The sequence below is a fragment of the Heteronotia binoei genome, chromosome 3 (assembly GCF_032191835.1).
Source record: "Heteronotia binoei isolate CCM8104 ecotype False Entrance Well chromosome 3, APGP_CSIRO_Hbin_v1, whole genome shotgun sequence".
In the NCBI taxonomy this organism is placed as follows: domain Eukaryota; kingdom Metazoa; phylum Chordata; class Lepidosauria; order Squamata; family Gekkonidae; genus Heteronotia; species Heteronotia binoei.
Window position 1 is genome coordinate 158,053,979 of NC_083225.1, and position 18,434 is coordinate 158,072,412.

At 40.9% G+C, this 18,434-nt stretch overlaps 1 protein-coding gene and 1 long non-coding RNA gene across 4 annotated transcripts in view; both read left to right on the forward strand.

Moving 5' to 3' along the window:
• The window catches only part of STARD13 (StAR related lipid transfer domain containing 13), a 212,975-nt gene that overhangs the window by 59,111 nt on the left and 135,430 nt on the right, over positions 1-18,434 (forward strand). The window lies entirely within an intron of this gene.
• Positions 10,855-12,814, forward strand: LOC132568659 (uncharacterized). Its single transcript, XR_009555204.1, has 2 exons — positions 10,855-10,956; positions 12,588-12,814. It is a non-coding gene; the product is annotated as an uncharacterized LOC132568659 (long non-coding RNA).

Consider the following 18,434-nt stretch of genomic DNA (forward strand, 5'->3'; position numbering starts at 1 on the left):
ATATGCTGTCACATTGGTCACCATCAAAAATTATATCCCCGTATCATGTTCTCATTTATTTTACATGTCACTTTCCCTTGTTTTGTAACTTTAGTTTATTGTGCACTTCCTATTTCCTGCTTCTGTAAACAGTAGCTAGGAAAAGGGAATGTCTTGACACTGGGTAAAGTAGTGGGAGAAGTAGTGGGGGATTCACTACAGAGATGCTGTTTTGGTGACAGTGTCATAACATATTCTGCCCTTGATCTCAGTTATTGATATTCTGCCCTTATCTAAGTTATGATATTGACAGGTTGGGAAATGATTTTTCTGATTAATAGGCATTTACCTAGAGAAATTTATTGTGCAGTGAAAAAGTGTAGCTTCATTTGTCACAATGCATTTCTTACTCTCAAAATATTTGTAAACTGATAATTGAGCAATTGTTTAATGTATCTTTGGACTCCACAAAATAAATAGAAAATTGAAAACTTTCACTTATCTTGATGTGGATGGAAGAAAGAAATAGCATATGGGACATAAAGTTAGCAGTCCTTCAGACATTCTTGTATTATTCAACTCCTGGAAATACTAGTTGCCAAAAATAGTATTAGTCTGTGTTTCAGTTTTCAAATAATGTTTCAGATAATGATGGTCTTTTTAACAGCTCTTTGATTTGGACAAACACTGTAGTGTCAAAATGGATCAGCAGTGGCAGAAAGAGCTCAAGGAATCTTATGGCCATCCCATGCAGGAGCAATGTATCATTTCTTGAGATTCTCCAGCAGTGGCCCTGCCACTATACAAACTAGGTGATTGCCAAGGTTGCTTTCTGGGGGCACCGAATTAGGTGCCTCCATGTGACTTGGTGACTTATCAGTGCGGGGGGGGGGGGGGGCACCAGAAGTTAGCCTTGCCTAGGGTGCCAGACAGTCTAGGGCCAGCCCTTTGAAGGTTGCATAGCTGTGGTACAACCTTGCGATCTGATCTTCTGCAGCCGTAGACTGAGCTGCAACAGCTGTAGGGCAAGAAGTGGAAAGTACTGTAAAGGAACTGGTAGACTATCACTTAGAACAACCTTAAAAGTACCTTATAAAAAGTACCTTATCACATTTTGATGACTTGAGGGTTATAACAGTAAAAAAGAATATAATAGATTATTATTTAACCCTTTAAATTTTTTTAAAAGTCACTTTAAAATTTGTTAAAAGATTTACAGTTTGGCCTATTTGTCTTGCTTTTTGCATTCTTTTTAAACCTGGTAACAGAACCTGTCTTGTTGTCTGGTGGTTCCTATCTGACAGAAGATAATCTAATTTGAGTTTATTTGATCTGCCAGGGAACCCCTCCAACAGCGGGCTAATAATTTTCCTTCGACTCACCGTATGAAAAGAACAATTAAATATGCTCCAGAGAATCTATTTCAGATTGGGAACAGGAACAGGGCCTAAGTGCATAAGGAGTCCCTTTATACCTCCCCTCTGCAACTGCAGATGGCAGGGACATACTCCTAGCTAAAATAAAGGCCCGTTAGTGTTGTGAGATTCAAGGAAGTATAGGTAGGCGACGGGGGCAACTATATATCTACTGTTTGCTGAAGAGAAATAGTCTGGGGAACTGAGAAGATCTGTTCATCTTTCTATATCTAGCACTCTCTGCTTAATGAGTGATTTTGCCAGTTTGGGGAGGGGGGGAGGAAACCCAACTTCCTGATGACTGTTTGGACTGCTTGAAGACAATTGCATTGAAATTGGTCATGCAAGATAAGAGGGAATAGCTCTTTTAAGGTTGTTCTAAATGACTTACATGTTCTGGTCAATGACTGTATTAATAAACTGACTGACTGGTAGACTGTCAAGGCATAGAAGTGATTGCCTCTGTTCCTTGTGCCTTCATTGTTAACTGAGGTCTGTGGTGGCATGGTGACATAGTCCATTGGTTGGCCTGATATTACACACTAGAAAGTCTTGGAATTCAGCCTCTTAGCAAGTCAGTTCAGTCTGGCACTTGCTACCAGCCACTTCAGTTCAGAGGTTTTTTTCCAGATCTACTTTTAAAATAAGAGTTGTTGTTGATGTAACTTCTGGGTGGCCTAACAGTGATCCACCATTGCACAGTCCTCATTCATTTTGATAACAGGCACACTAGTTCTTAATAGTTCACTTTCATTGGTTAATTTAAATAAATAGTTTCTCTGATTAATACTAAATATAATAACTTTCATTTTCCCAAATTTAAATCTTTCAGAGATTAGTTCCCTGACACTCCTTGTATTTTGACAAGGTTTGTGCATCTTGAAATTATTTAGGTGTAACATGCATGTTATGGAGTATTTATTTAAACTGTGTACAAAGAATCTGGGAGGGTTCATTTATGATTACTCATGTTCGCTTGAAAGTAAATAAGGTGGTAGCAGTCAGGAATTCATATTGGATGAGTCAGAAAACTGTGATGATTTTCAGAGTCCTTCCAAACAGACTGTGATCATTTCAGATCTGTGAAGTTGCTTTGGTTAAAAGTAATGAATAGCTCAATTCACACTCTGCAAACAGTAACTCTATCAATGTAGAATGATTCTGCTTATTATGCAGCCTATAATTAGCACCCCTTTCAACTTTTTTGGAAGAAAGAATCAGCACAAGGTTACTTGTGGATGAGAGCTTGTAGGACTTATATTGTGGTGCTGGCACTTCTGTAAATCCTGAAAATAAATAGTTGGTGGTATGGCATAACAAATGGTAAGAAACTTATTTTTGCTCTTTCTTGTGTTGTTTATGAAGGAAGCTTATATAATGCTCCTCCATCCTTTATACTTATGTTGGCGATAGGCGAGCATGTTGCAAAACTGAGTCACCCAATCACCATATTGTCCCTTATTTACTGATTTTATATTATAGGTATTTACATGATAGGAGATCTGTATTTGTACTCTTCAAAATAAAACTGGCTTCTACCAAAGATTTTTTGCCCAAAAACCAGAGTATTGCCTGGACATTGCTGATGGAATGCCTTCACTTCCTGTGCAACACCAGGGATGAGGCCTGAGCCTTTCTCTCCGTCCCCCCACTGGCCAGCTAATTGGTGGGTGGGAAGCAGGTCCTGGCAGTGGGGGACCCTCCCCTCCACTGGAGGGTCTGGCAACCCTACTTGTGCTAGGTTAGGTCAGGCTACCAGTAATAATGTTCAAAGGGACCCAAACAACAGCACCCTAGAGCAAACAGAAAAAAAATGGTTCCATTGCTTCTAGTCTCTCTCCCCTCTTTATCAGAAGCCTGGCATCAGAAGAGCAATGTTCCAAATGTTAATTATTATGAATGTCATTAATTATAATTCATTTTCAATATAATAACTTTAAAAGAAAAAAATCTGATCATTATTTGCTTAGTTAATATGTGAATGCATACCCCTAGTTGGTTTTGGAATTTGTTTCTCAAAGGCTCAATCATTTATTATATGTAATTGTAGACATATTTACAACAGTGAGTCAAGATCACAGTCAGACATATTTCAGTCCCCCCACGTTACTTTCAACCTACAGTGATTTGAAATTAGCACAAAGAAAAAGAGCATGACTCTAGGGATAAGCATTATCACATATTTGAAAAGAATTTGTATGACTGAGTCCAAAAATGTGTTCCAGCTTTTCCATTGGGCTCTGTTTCCAGAATCAGTCTGTTTAATTCAGGAATCTGAAGAGATTACAGAATGACATTTCTTACTATATAGGAGCCTAAGGACAAAATTTAGAGCATTATCCAGAAGAAAACATTCATGGATTGAAAACAGTATTACATTTATCAGGCCTCGGATTCAGCGGGAGCTCATAGGAGCACAGCTCCTGAACCTTTCTGAGAGTTCCCCCTCCTCCTTCCCACCTTGTCCATTGAATAGTAGGTGCAGCTACATAACAATCCCTGGATGAGCTCCACCACCTATTTTTCTACAAAACGACCCCTGCGTTATATATTTTGACCGCGATTCAGCCAAAGTTGAGATTTTCAAAATTGAATTGCTTTCAGATGGAAAATTTAAGCATTATAATCTCTGAGAACTTGACCTAAAGTTGCCAATTCTGAGTCAGGACATTCTGGAGATTTTGAGGGTGACACCTTGAGAGACTGAGATCTGGGGAGGAGAGGGAGCTCAACAGGGTATAATGCTATACACGCCACCCTCTAAAGCAGCCATTGCCTCCAGGGGAATGGCTCTCTGTAGTCTGGAGATGAGTTGTTATTCCAGGAGATCTGCAGGCCACACCAGGAAGTTAGCAACTTCACCTGAATCCCTTGTCTTGGAAGAGGTATGTAGGGGCAGATCCTAGAATAGTTGATGCAGCTGTAAATATACTTGAAAAAAGTATTGATGAATGAAAACATACTTTCCTGTCTTGCAAATTATATGAATTCTGTGGCATTCCCACTACCTAATGGCAAAGGCAATGACAGATCCCTTCTTGTGTACGTAGGAAGCAAGTCTGCATGCTTTTACATGATACTTGTGATGCCATAAGATGTTCTTCTCATATTTTGGACCAGGTTTTTGAGAAGCAAAATTGGCTTCCACATTCCAGTAGTATTCAGATCAGCCATGATTTTCTCCTCTCCAGTGCTGGTTGGAGATTTTTGAAACTAACAGAGCTACATTTTATGTTTGTTTGTTTTTAATTTCCCCCCCCCCCCCTGCCCCCTGCTTATTTGTCTGTATATTGTGTGAATAAATCTTGCCAGCCTGCGGCCTAGCTAGAATGTATGTGTGAAGTGATGGGTGGGATGGCTATGAGTGTGAATGTTTGATTGAGGGAAAATATAAAAGAACTCAATGGCCGATTACACACTAGGTTTGTTCTGGTATTGGAGCCCTTTTTCTTCTGGTGCTTCTGTCTGATCTTGCACAAGCCGCCATGGGGGTACAATTCGCCCCACCTCATTCCCGCAGCAAACAGAAACTGCTTTTCAGAGGATCTTGCTTGCCACGGGAAAGAGGCGAGGTGAGTTGCAGCCCTGTGGAGGCTTGTGCAAAATTGGACAGAAGTGCCAGGGGGAAAAGGGCTCTGAGACTGGAACAAGCCTAGTGAGAAATCGGTCCATGTCTTTAGACCATGTGTAATCCCCCCCACACTCCATGCCACATATGGAAAAGATGGGAACTTCCCCTTTTCGTTAACATTTTCATTAAAGATATAATGAACTAATGAAGAATAAAACTTGGATGTAAACCATTGTTAAACTTCTAACCCAACTTTGACCCCAGAAGCTCAGCTGTGTTTATAATAGACTGGGATTGTTTCTCACTCCCATTGTCTGCAAAGGGGACTAACATGGCATGTCATAGTGAGGATCAAAGGAGATCAGTGAAGCTCCTAGGAGCTGCCAGGCTGAGACATAACAGCTCATGATGTTCAGTTAAGCTGCTTACTGGAGGAAGAAGTCTTGTCACATGATTTTGTCCATGTACTCCCTTCAGTTCCCCTTCCCTCTGTGCATCTGAAAATAGGACCAAGATGAGGAGGAAAATGTTTAGAGCAGTTACTTAAGTGTGTATTTTGTTTTGGTTTTGGTTTCCCTTGTAATTATTAAAACACTTCAGCCCAAAATAAAGCTTCCTTCTGCAGAATATCACTTTGTAGGACTATGTGTGCAGCTAGACCCCTGTCACTAACAATACATGAAACTTGAGTAATTTGTGAGAATCCTAGTATCAGAAAGAACAATGCTAATTCAGAAGGAAGCTGCTTTTATAAGTATTTTGTGAGGAGGGATGGCTTTTAGAAATACTATTAAATTGTAGCTGTTTAATAATTACTCATTTGCAATTTCAAAGGCATTTTATTTATTCTTCCTGAAAACACATCTAGAAAGCAACAGAAGAAAACTGTAAAGTCAGAGCTTGACCAGGGCTTTTTTGTAGAAAAAAGTCCAGCAGAAACTCATTTGCATATTAGGCCACACACCCCTGACATCACCACACACAGGACATTGTAGAAACAACCAGAAAGAACTGATTTGCATATTAGGCCATACCCCCTGACACCAAGCCAGCCAGAACTGTTCCTGTGTATTCCTGCTGAAAAAAAAAGCCATGGGTCTAGCAACAATTAAGGAGCTCCCATCTATGCCTGAAGAACACTGTCATACTTTTCTTGCTAGCATTATTTTCAGAGGAATCTGGCTTGTGCTTTTCCACAAAAAAGTCCACTCTGGTTTTCCAGATCATCTGCCTTCTGGTTCCCTCCCCCCTTCAACGGACAGGTGGGGAAGATATGAACCTTTAGAGTGCCTATATGTCTGGCCCATGTGCTAGCTGTGCTTTCTTAAAACTGAGGTGTCTCTAATCCTTGAACTATGAAGTATTAATAAACAAGAAAACATGTTTGATTATAATATATCTGTGTGAACAGTGCTTTACTCTCTCCACCAAAAAAATTGGCAACCTGGCACAATGTGGCTAGGATTAGATAGAGTTTCCAAGTCATAATTCAGGTTCTCCATACAAGTTGGCACTCTCAGAGCTCTCTCTGCAGAAATCAAGTGGATAGAACTAGAATCTGTACTTTAATACACATTTTACCACATAACTGCACAAGCCATGAAGTCTGTCAGCTTCTGAGCTTTGCCTAATGAGAAGGCTCACCCTGAAAGAATTTTGTGATCTGTACAGGCTTCCAAATAGTGGAGACTCTTCATTACTTCCTTAGCCTGACTGCCTCAGTGGCAAAATCCTGAGGACCTAAGGAAACTGAAAACCAAAAAGAGAGAATCAAGCCCATTTTGCACTTGTACATGCAGTCCATGCAACACACAGTGTTCCATCTGTTTAAGGAAGAATGAAGTATTCATAAGGTTTCCCATTCTGAAGCAAAGAAATTTCCTGTGACATTTTAAGCCTCTTTTGTATGCAACCATTTTTAGATCTTTCTGCTTTTAATCATCTTGCATGCCATGTGCTTTTTTTGGTTTTAGCTGAATTGTGTATTATGTGCTCAGCCCACAGCCCAGTAATGACAGAGCTATTTGCTGAAAGTCTCTCTTTATTTCAGATTGTCTAATAATGTGATAGTCATGTCATCAGTGATATCCTCTGGGGTAAGAGAGAAATTGTTAAGACACTGAAGACCTTTAAAAATTATGCCTTTAAAAATGAAAATTATACCCAGCAGTATGAATTTTTGTGTGTGCATGAAATGATCTTTCTGTTGTAGGATTAATAAAGCAAATGCTCCAGATTTCAGAGCAGTATATTGGTTCCTGAAATAAGCACTAAATTGTTGTTAGGTGTGTGTGTGCGGGGGTTAGTACTGTTTGAGAGGAGAATAAGACCATTGCTGAAGAATATTGGGAGCCTGTCATTTTAGCATGCAGATTTCATATTTCCTGTGAGTTGAATTGGACCTATCAAGAGATATTCTGGCCTCACGAGAGACCTCCTGTTCAACCCTGTTAACATGCTACCTTCACTTGGTGTTGGGGCCAGCTTTCCTCTGTGGTTTTGTATTTAAGCAAGTGAACAAGTTGGCCATCATTGAACAAATGACAGCCGGGAAAAGCAGGACCACACCTGATTTAGTCATGCTGACTGGAGCTAAATAGGCTCAGTGAGTCGCCTGGAAAAGCATTCCCTATGCCAGTGCTCTATCTTCAGAACCATCAAGGAGCCCCAGTAATTGATCAGTGTGCCTTTAACCACTAGCTTGGGCTAGTTGCCTAGCAGTTCCAATGTGTACAGATTGAATTACATGTCAAAACCCACTTCTTTGCTCAGGCTGAACCTATCCCAGAACACAAACCTAGACTGCTCTTCTCTTTTTACTTTCTTACTTTCTTTAGAATTATTTCCAGACCCACTCTGCCTCTTCTTCCTCCAGTTCCTAGTCCAGAGTAATTTCAGTTTCTGCTATTGGCTCTCCAACTTGGGCCAGAATCCTCCCCCAAAGTGTGCTTTTTTGCTGATCTCAAACTACTCATATTTATGCAACTTCAGAACTCCCCATGGTACATAAGACAGGCTACTACTACTTCACCTCTTGGATTTACTTGCTGCCTGGATGTTTGGACCTCTTAAGGACTTTTTGGTGAAACTTGGGGATCACTAACTGTAAAGTACTTTCCTGCTTTCTCTTTCCCTTCTCTTTCTTGTCTCTTGCCTCCTTCCTGATTATTTTAACACACTTAGGGTGCGGTCACACGTCACATTAAAAGCGTGTGTGTAGCGCTCAAATTTGAACAGCTGAGTATTGATTCGATGCAGGGCCATTCAGACGAGCAACCAAGAATGCGACTCTCCTGTTGTTGAGCATTCAGACATCCAATGCTATCACGCTCTTTTCTTGGAGCATGCGTGATCAGGTGGTAATTTTTGGGAGGGGGGGTCCATTGAACATGCGCCCAACTGTTTGGAGGTGGGAAATCAAACATTACTTCAGAGGGGGGGGAAGTTTCCAGAAATCCTCCACATTGAAAAAAAGAGATTTTGTCCCCTGTTCTAAATAGTGGGATAATGTCCCCCCCCCCCTTCCGATCCTGTGTTGATTGGAGAAGCAGAAGCGTCACCTCAAATTCCCAGATGATCTGGCAATGCGCATGTCTGCTGGGGCTTTTTTTTTTTTTTAAAGGTGGGAGGAAGTATTGCGCATGAGCTGTCCAAACAGGAAAAAGCCGATCTTGTGCCGCTGTTTTGAAAAAGGGCCGGACTTTCTGTGCTGTCAAATTAATGCGCCATTCAAGCGTAGCAAGCCTGGATGAGCCCGGATGACACTCGATTGTCCGATGTGGATGTCTGAACGAACACATTTAATCCATCAGCGAGACGGAGTTGTGTCGTCACTAATGGTACGTGTGACCGCACCCTTAGAATTTAGAAGTGCTTGAAGTATAACTTGTTCTTGGATGTTGATACCATGTATTGTTCGACTGCTTAAGAGTTGTTAATTCCACAGGCTAGATATTTGTGTTATTCCCCATAATAGACTTATTTCTAATCACTCTGTATTTGGTTCTCAGAGTGCCTTCCAAACATGTAGTGGCATTTCCCACAGTAACAAAAATTCTTTATTACTAGTGCATGGCTCAGTTTAATAGAACTGGTATTTATTTGTTTTCATTAATGTTAAAACCTAAGGAAGGTTCTAAGCAAGGAGGAGGTGTGGTTGTGGGAGAAAGGCTGCTTCCACACATAGGGACATTTTGATGTGGGTTTGGGCTTCAGTTAGAAAAAGGGCCATATTCATGCACGTGCATATATCTAGGGTAAACATGTATTCTGACCATACATAGTAACAACAGAGGTAAATGGTGATGGCAATCATATTGTATAACTCAGGAGACATTAACCTTGTGAGAATATGCTTGTTTTAATAAGACCCCTGTGATCTGCCAGCAAGGACTATTTTCAAAATGGCAGCCTGGGACAGAAGATGCTACAAAAGTGTGAACTGGAATTCGAGCCTGTTACAGAGTGATAGGTCAAGGGCAGAGATAGTTATGAAATGGTTTGCAGTTATTTACAGTCATTTGCTACACTCTGTGATGCTCCACATCATGACTTTATAGAGTGGGAAGCGGTCTTCTTTGAGCTCCTGTCATCCCTGCTGCTCAGTGCATGAAATCTCAGACTAGTGCATCCCCCAGATGGTTGCTTGATAGCTTTAGGGAGACGAAAGCAGTAGGAGGCCCGATTTTGCTTCTTTTCCTCCTCAGTGCAGCCCCCACCCACCCACTTGGCTATTACTGCAGGTCAGTCCCATGTTCCCTTTATAAAAGCACCCTCCATTCCTCTTATCCTTTATAGAAATACCATTACACAACAGCTTTATTTCATTTATAGAAATTCACTCGACCCATTCTTTTTTCAAAGTTTGCAGAATGATGGAAATGTGTCAGGAAAGCCATTCCACAAAGTGGGAGCCACAACAGAGAAAGCAGGTAAAAATGTTTACTCTTGTGCAAGATGGCACTTTCAGTAGGTTTTGCTCAAAGCTGTTATAGCAGAGAGGCAGTCCTGCAGATATGAGGGTCCAAGCCCCTGAAATATTTGGTAGTGGATAACTAGTACCTAAGACTGAACCCGGCAACATAGGTAGCCAGTGGAGTGACTGGACTATATAGTCTGCCTGGGTCCTATTAGTTCAGTATCCATTAATATTGTCCATTGACAGAATGTTTGTGTGTGTGTGGTTTAGTACCTCAGAAAAATTCTCATTACTCAAAAGTAGCTCTCATTGAAGGAAAGGGTGGAGACCACTGCACTAGGCCAACAGATTATATGTCTATGCCTTGTTCTGTGTGACTACCCTTCAGATATCTGAAGAATTCAACTATACCTCTCTTCTGTCTACTCTTTTCATAGGACTTGTTCAACAGACTCTCAGACAACTTTGTTGCCTTCCCCCCAGTTCATTCTAATTTGCATACATCCTTCTTAAATTGTGGTCCTCAGAACTGAACACAACACTCCAAATGAGTTCTAACTAGAAAGAACAAATTGAAAATCAGACTCAGAGAATGCACAGCAACTAGGAAAGCAACACAAAGATACAGTCATGGCAACTAATGCATCAAGATAAAAACTTTTATTTAAACTTTATATTAATTGCATTATGGTAAATGACTGGTGCTTGCACAGGGGACTACCTTTACCTTTATTTACAATAGAAACTATAATCTAAAAAGTATCAACCCTCCCCTCTTTATTCCAATACTTTTTGTATTCACTCTGCATCTGTTACCCCACACTTAAGACTGTAGTGAAAGAAAGGAGAGAGGGGAAAAGATAGAAAAGAGGAGAGAAATTTTCAAAACTGTCTTAATGACATGAAGAAATAAACATAAAATTTATGTAGATGTTGACCTCTTACACTGCATTGCATCTGGGTGACTTTAGAAACTGGAGATTGTGTTGCTGGGAGCTGAACTCAAACAGAAGTCCAGATGTTCTTCAGTGTTATTAGAATGATAATTGGCCATGAGATACAAACTCACAAAGGTAAGCAGAATTTTTAAAAGGTATTAAGTTTATAGCCACTTTTCTGGGACATAGTTTTGTTGCCTCATTTAATAAGTTCCAGAAAATTGGGTTCAGAAGGTTGCAGGTCATTCTGAAGAGCTAAAACTTGGTTTTCAACACACGATGAATCAACTGAAAACAAAGATTCCATTTTTAATGCGCCATCTTTCACACCAGCATTTCCACAGAGCTTGCATATAATTGTGACTACTGTATCATACTGTGTAAAATAAGGAACCACCTCTCAAATTCAGTAGCAAAACTTTCCCACCATTCAGAATATCATTTCTTATTATCACTATTTTTAAATTAGAAAATTCTTTGAACACAGTTTGAGTCCAGTGGCACCTTTTAAGAGCAATAAATTTAATTCTGCATATAAGCTTTTGTGTGTGAGAGATCTTTCCTGTGGAATGGTAAGAAAGTGGGTTTTAATTTGCTTCAGAAAGAGTGGGCAAAACTGATAATTTATTTCCCCAAGAGTTTTGTCTTTTAATTTGCAGCTCAAAAAGATAAATTATTTAGCTTGGTAATGATGTCTTCCAAGATGACCAGGTCTAGCAATCATATATCACTCTCAAGCCAAGTATACTCTACACTTCAGAAGTAAGCCCAATTTTTTCCAATGGGCTGTCTTCCCAAGACAGGAAACATATGATTGCAGCTTTTGAGCACCATGCTCCATCTCTGCCCTGTCCATTGAATGTATATTAAGCCTGAGATTGCAGTTTGTTGTTCCTATTTCATGCCTTGATTAGCATTAATGTACTGATTGCTGTGATTTAGCTTGACAGATTTGATGGGTCAAGGACTTGACTAGAGGGTACATCCCTTAACGATTCTGATGTTTGGAATACCCATCAGAGTTTGGGAGAAGGAAAGACAGAGATAAAAAGAAAGTGATTTTGTGGAATGAAATTGATCGGAGAGAGGTCTACATGTTACAGAGCAGGGGTCGTCAAACAGTGGCTCGGGAGCCACATGTGGCTCTTTCACACATATTGTGTGGCTCTTGAAGCTCCCACTGCCCTATTGGCTGACTTGGAGAAGGCATTTGTCTCTTTAAATCACTTCTCCAAGCCAAGCCAACTGGCAGCTTGGAGAATGCATTTAGAGTATCATGTTGCTTTTTTCCTTCTCCCATCCCATCTATTTGCCTTCCTTCCTCCCTCCCTTCCTTGTCTCACATCTGATGTTCATGTCTTGTGGCTCTCAGACATCTGACGTTTATTCTATGAGGCTCTTATGACATCTGACATTTATTCTGTGAGGCTCCAGTTTGGCCACCCCTGTTACAGAGCCAATGACCGGATACCAGAGTGAGCCCCCTCCAGGCATGCAAGGGACTATTGACAGGAGGCAAAGTCAAAAGCAGATGTAACCCCTAACTAGGAATGGAATGAGCCAAGCAAGGGTGAAGCCTTTAGATGCAGAAGGGTACAGTATGTGTGGAAAGCAAGAGAGGGAAGCAAGAGTGCCCTACTGTGTAGCTTGAACTTTAATCATAGGCTCTTGACACCTTGTTTAAGGTAACTATAATTTGTGGATGGAAACTGTTAAGGGAGAGAGACTTTTATTCTAAATTGTAAATTTTAGAATTATTGTTTCAGGTCACTGTTATCTAATGGGAAGTTCATTTGAGACCCTCATCTTCAAAGCTGGTGCACAGAGTGTTCAACTGGAGACTTTTTGGGCCACCAATGAGAGGAAAGAGATGGACTTTTGCGGTGGCAAACTGTGAAGGAGAGAAAAGTTTTGTTTGGACTTTGAAAGATCACTGTTCTGTTGTGTTACTAAGTTCTGTTTTTATTAAAGGTAAATGTAGACCCCTGTGCAAGCACCAGTCGTTTCCGACTCTGGGGTGACATTGCATCATGACATTTTCTTGGCAGACTTTTTTATGGGGTGGTTTGCCATTGCCTTCTCCAGTCATCTACACTTTCCCCCCAGCAAACTGGGTACTCATTTTACCACCTTTGGAAGGATGGAAAAGTAAAAATGTTTTGTTCTCTCTGAATTATTTCAAGATTCATTCCAAAGTTCTGCCCCAGAGAACCCACAAGCTGATGTTACAAAGGCAGGGGCCTGCTCTCCAAGGAATAAAATAAAAGTCTGAGGGTTGAAGACAAGAGGTTGGGTGAACAAATGGGTTTAATTCTTCAAGGAATGATGGGATTCTAAGGACTGATGGAATTCTACGAGGCAACACAGGCAGGTGTCTCTAGTATCAAGTGAGGCAAAAGATGGAGCAGGAAAGGGGAGGCAAGAAGTTTGAATTCAGCCAAGTTTGTCCACAGCTTAAGAAGTTATCTAGCTTCAAGATGTGGTCTGCAACCCAAGGCATTATATTGCCTGAAGTATTCCTCTTGTTCACTGGTGTTATGTAATGAAGCACAGTCAGGTGATGCCTAAAACTGAAAGGGAGATTGCAGTCCAGATGGTGCTATCCATCTCTGTGCTTTATCGTTACACCTCTTCCTGCCAACAAACTTGGTTGACAGAAGGTCCAATTCATTTCCCATACAGGAACCTTATGCCAGTCTATGATTTGGTGACAGGAAATGCCAGTTTGCATGTTCCTCCCCTTTCATCATACATGCATATTCCTTCCTCTTCCCTTCAGCGGTTGGAAATAATTGTAGTTTGGTGTGACATTCAAAGCTGCTAACTTCCAAAGTAAGGATTGAAATGCCCCTTTGAATTGTGATCCTGTCTAGTAGGGAGGCAAACTATGGCTGCCCATTTCCAGTATCAGTTTACCTCAAACCATAGAAGGTACAGAGAAGGTACAGATGCATGAGTCTGAAGAGAAAAGAGGAAAGGAAGGAACCAAATTACTAAATCATGTTTTGGAGACTGACTCCTCAGTTATAGAACCCAGGAAAGTGTGCCTGGCCCCTTCACTTTCAGTGTTCAGGAGGCAGCTGAAGACAGTTCTGTTCAGGACTCTGCATTTATGGTTGCCAGCTTCCAGGTGGGGCCTGGAGATCTTCCTCATTAAGATTTGAAACTATTGTCAAAGTAAAATAAATAAAAATACTGGTCGGTATCAGAATGGGAGGGCACGATCAAGATTCACATCCACAAGCTACAGTAGAGCTGGCTGAATGACACTGAGCCAGCAAATATCTCTTAGTGAAACCTACCTCACAATAGAATTATAGAATTTCTTCTTAGTTGTTAGCAAGTAAACGAAAAAGTTATAATCCAATAATTCTATTTTTTTAAACTGTAATCTATGTATAGTTTTTTTTAAAGATTAACCATTGTCAAAGATCACCAAATGTCATTTAACGTTCCAAGGTCTCAGGACAGATCCCTGAGGCACTCCACTTGTCACTCCTCTCCAAGAGGATGAGGAACCATTCACAAGCACTCTTTGGGTGCAATCTGTCAACCAGTTACAGATCCACCTAACGGTAACAGGATCCAAACCACATTTTACCAATTTGTCAACAAGGATAGTATGTGGAACCTTATCAAAAGCCTTACTGAAATCAAGATAAACAATGTTTACAGCATTCTCCCAATCCAGCAAGGTAGTCACTTTCTCAAAAAAAGAGATCAGGTTAGTCTGACATGACTTGTTCTTGAGAAAACCATGCTGACTCTTAGTAATCACATTCATTCTTTCTAGATGTTCCAGGACCAACTGTTTGATGATTTGTTCTAAAACTTTTCCAGGTATAGACGTCAAGCTGACAGGTCAGTAGTTACCTGGATCCTCTTTTTTCCCCTTCTTGAAGATGGGAACAACATTCGCCCACCTCCAATCTTCTGGTACCTCTCCTGTTCTCCAAGAATTTTCAAAAATAATAGCCAGATGCTCAGAAATTATATCCGCAAGCTCTTTTAGAACCCTTGGATTCATCTGGCCCTGAGGACTTAGTTTCATTTAAAGAATCTAGGTGTTTATGTACTACCCCTAAAACAATGTTGTTTTAAGCCTAAAATGAAGGATAAAGCATATATGTTGAAGGTCAGAAAACAGATATAATCCTGTTGTAAATGCATGGAATAATACAGAGGTGCTGTAAGTGTTCAGTACTCTGTTATTATCCAAAGGAAATCTTTTTCTTAGATTTTCACTGGACGGGGGAATGGGGTGCTTCTAAGGTCATACATTAACTCCCAGAAATATTCTAAAACATACAAGAAAATGCCTCTTCATTTGAGAATGGCTATAAATAATACTAAGATAGATACCATATATCATGTTGCATATACCTACTTATTAATAAAGTGTAGCAAAATATCATTAAAACATACATAGTCTCTGGGACTGTCACCCAATGAAATCTGTTATTCTCTAACCTTTATCAAGCACAGTTTATTATTATTGAAGGGATAATTTTTAAGATATAAGTAAATGCAACCCTTGTAAAATTAGTCAGCAGACAATGTATGCCTAAAAGGTTATTTCTAATTGCCTGGAAGCAGCTGGAAAATCATAAGTTTGAATTAAACAAAGTATGTTGCTACTGCATTAGGGTTGCCAAGAGTCCAATTCAAGAAATATCTGGGGATGTTGGGGGTGGAGCCAGGAGACATTGGGGAAGAGCCAGGAGCAAGGGTGTGACAAGCATGACTGAACTCCAAGGGAGTTCTAGCCATCACATTTAAAGGGACAGCACACCTTTTTAAATGCCTTCCTTCCATACGAAATAATGAAGGATAGGGGCACTTTCTTTTGGGGCTCATAGAATTGGACCCCCTGGTCCAATTGTTTTGAAATTTGGCGGGTATTTTGGGGAGACGCAGTAGATGCAATACTGAAAATTTGGTGCCTCTACCTAAAAAAACAGCCCACCTCTGAGCCCCCAATATCTCCAGATCAATTCCCCATTATACCCTATGAGAATCGATCTCCACATAGGGAATAATGAAGTGCCCAGCAGACGTTTCCCTCCCACCCCCCCTGTTTCTGGCGACTCTGAAGTGAGGGATTGGCATCTCCTCTCAGGAGTTGCTGCCAGATTCTTCAAAGTAACACAGATACATCATCCCAAGAGGAAGTCTTTCAATCAGAGACTGAAGCCTCAGGAGGTGGAAAGTCACATGGTGGCTGTGGGGGCGGGCCTTCCCCCCACCAGCCAGCTGACTGGGGATGGAAAGGAGCCTGGGAAAGAGGGAGAACCCCACTGGGACCTGGGGATTGGCAAGCCTATGCTGCATGTGTACTGTTTAATACTGAATGACTGTTGCGTTGGCATAGGCTTTCAGTTCATATGTTGCTCAGCTGTTTTACACAATCACTGGATAATTAAAATGTATTTGAAATTATATTTGTTTCTTGTTAGATGCTTGACTGCTGATTCTGAATGATGTTGATGGGACTGGGGGTTGTACTCATAAGCACAAGAACAAAAAGGCATTGTGCGTAATGTTCTTATAGTACCACATACATACAAGCTTTTCCCCCAGCTGCTTTAGGGAAATGTTTCTAAAGATTTAAATAACTGTTCTTCAAAAATTCCATATTCCATTTGACAGGTTTTAGCATTTCTCTTAATCAGCAGTTTTCAAACTATTCTTCAGATATCCCTCAAGTAGAAGATCAGTAATGACAGAGAAGCTTCTCTGAAACACAGTCTACCCATTGTGATGACCTAAGAAGACCCCAAGGGTTGTTACCATATCATCAATTAGGTTAGTGGGAAATAAAAACTTAAATAGAAAAAAAAAATCAGTATTTATCTCATGGAATAAGATCACCACAAGAGATATGGCCTGACTTAGCCATGTCTCCCCTTCAGCTTTAACGTGCATGTTCACATGTACGCATCTGCCTCCCTAAGTCCTGCCCATACTTATCTCATTTTAGGACCAGATTACATAGCTACTGGGAACTTCCTGGTAGCAAATCTCTAAAACACATGCAAGGCCCATTTCCTGGCTCTCTGAATGGCTGGAGCACGCAGTGCACCCAACACTCACTCACAGGAGCAGTTTGAATGCTCCTCTTGCTTGTGTAAGGCCCATGCTTCTCCTAGCAGCAGGGTGGAGGCTGTGTGATTGCCAGGCCATGCATCAAAGAGCTCCAGCTTTTTGAAAGCCAGGTTACTGCCATGCCAAATTCCCAGTGCGATCCCACCCATGATGTGACCAAAACGCAATAGCTTCAGTTTAGTCATTTTAGTTTCTATGGAGAATTCCAGCTTGAGTTAATCTAGAATCCACTTATTTGTCTTTTTGGTGGCCCGTGGAATCCATATAACTGTCCTTCAACCCCACATTTCAAACAAATCAGTTTTATTTCTGATTGTTCAAAGGTCACATCTATAGATATTAATGGAGAATACCATAGTGTAGGGTTGCCAAGTCCAATTCAAGAAATATCTGGGGACTTTGGGGGTGGAGCCAGGAGTCTTTGGGGGTGGAGCCAGGAGACATTGGGCGGAGCCAGGATCAAGGGTGTGACAAACATAATTGAACTTCAAGGGAATAATAGAGTTCCCTCCCCTCCCCCCGCTTTCTTTCTTTCTTTCTTTCTTTCTTTCTTTCTTTCTTTCTTTCTTTCTTTCTTTCTTTCTTTCTTTCTTTCTTTCTTTCTTTCTTTCTTCCTTCCTTCCTTCCTTCCTTCCTTCCTTCCTTCCTTTCTCTCTCTCATACACATGCTTAACTTTCTCTGGTGCCTCCACAATGAGGTCTGGAAAGTACAGGGGCTACGCTGCTCTCTTTTACACACACACTCACTTGTCTGAAACAAAAGCAAAACAAACGGAGGGGCTGCACTCTGATGAAGTCTGCTGTTGTTAACCCTTCCCCATGAAGTACTTCCTGCTCCAATTTAAAGGCACAGACATATTTTAAAACCTGTTTGCAGATCCTGCTGTTTGCAGATCCTGCTGGAGATCTAGAGGTACATGGTGGCTGTGGGGGAGGGGCTTCCCCCGCCGGCCAGCTGGCTGGGGGGAGGGGGAAGCCTGTAAAACCAGGGGATCCCCTGCTGAGACCTGGGGATTGGGAAGCCTACCATAGTATGATTTACCAGGATGTGTGCCTCTTCATGAACTGCCTTTGTATCTTGATCTTAGTAGCAATAGACTAGGCTGTTGCTAATTCCACTTATGTTTTCCAGTGCCTCTTTTCTCCCACTATTATCTTCAGCCTTAGAGACTTTTCTAGGACCATAGTGCAATTTTGCTAATTCTGGCTTAATTGTAGCTCAGGGTGCTCACATTATGCAGTCAGACACTCTCAATAAGCATGGAGACTTGTTAGTTTAGGCACAAGTTCACCAATGAGTTGCTTATACTATCAAGGACACCCATCTTGCTACACAATCTTGCACACTAATTTTGATCACTTTGTGACTTTCTTTGTATGTAGTGAATTGTACTTCTGTCCATGCAGTTCCTCACTGTCAGTGATTCCGTGATGAAGAAAGAGCTCTTGATTATTCAGTAGTTGTCTACAGTCCAAAAGCAAACTCCAAAACCAAGAACACAGTCCAT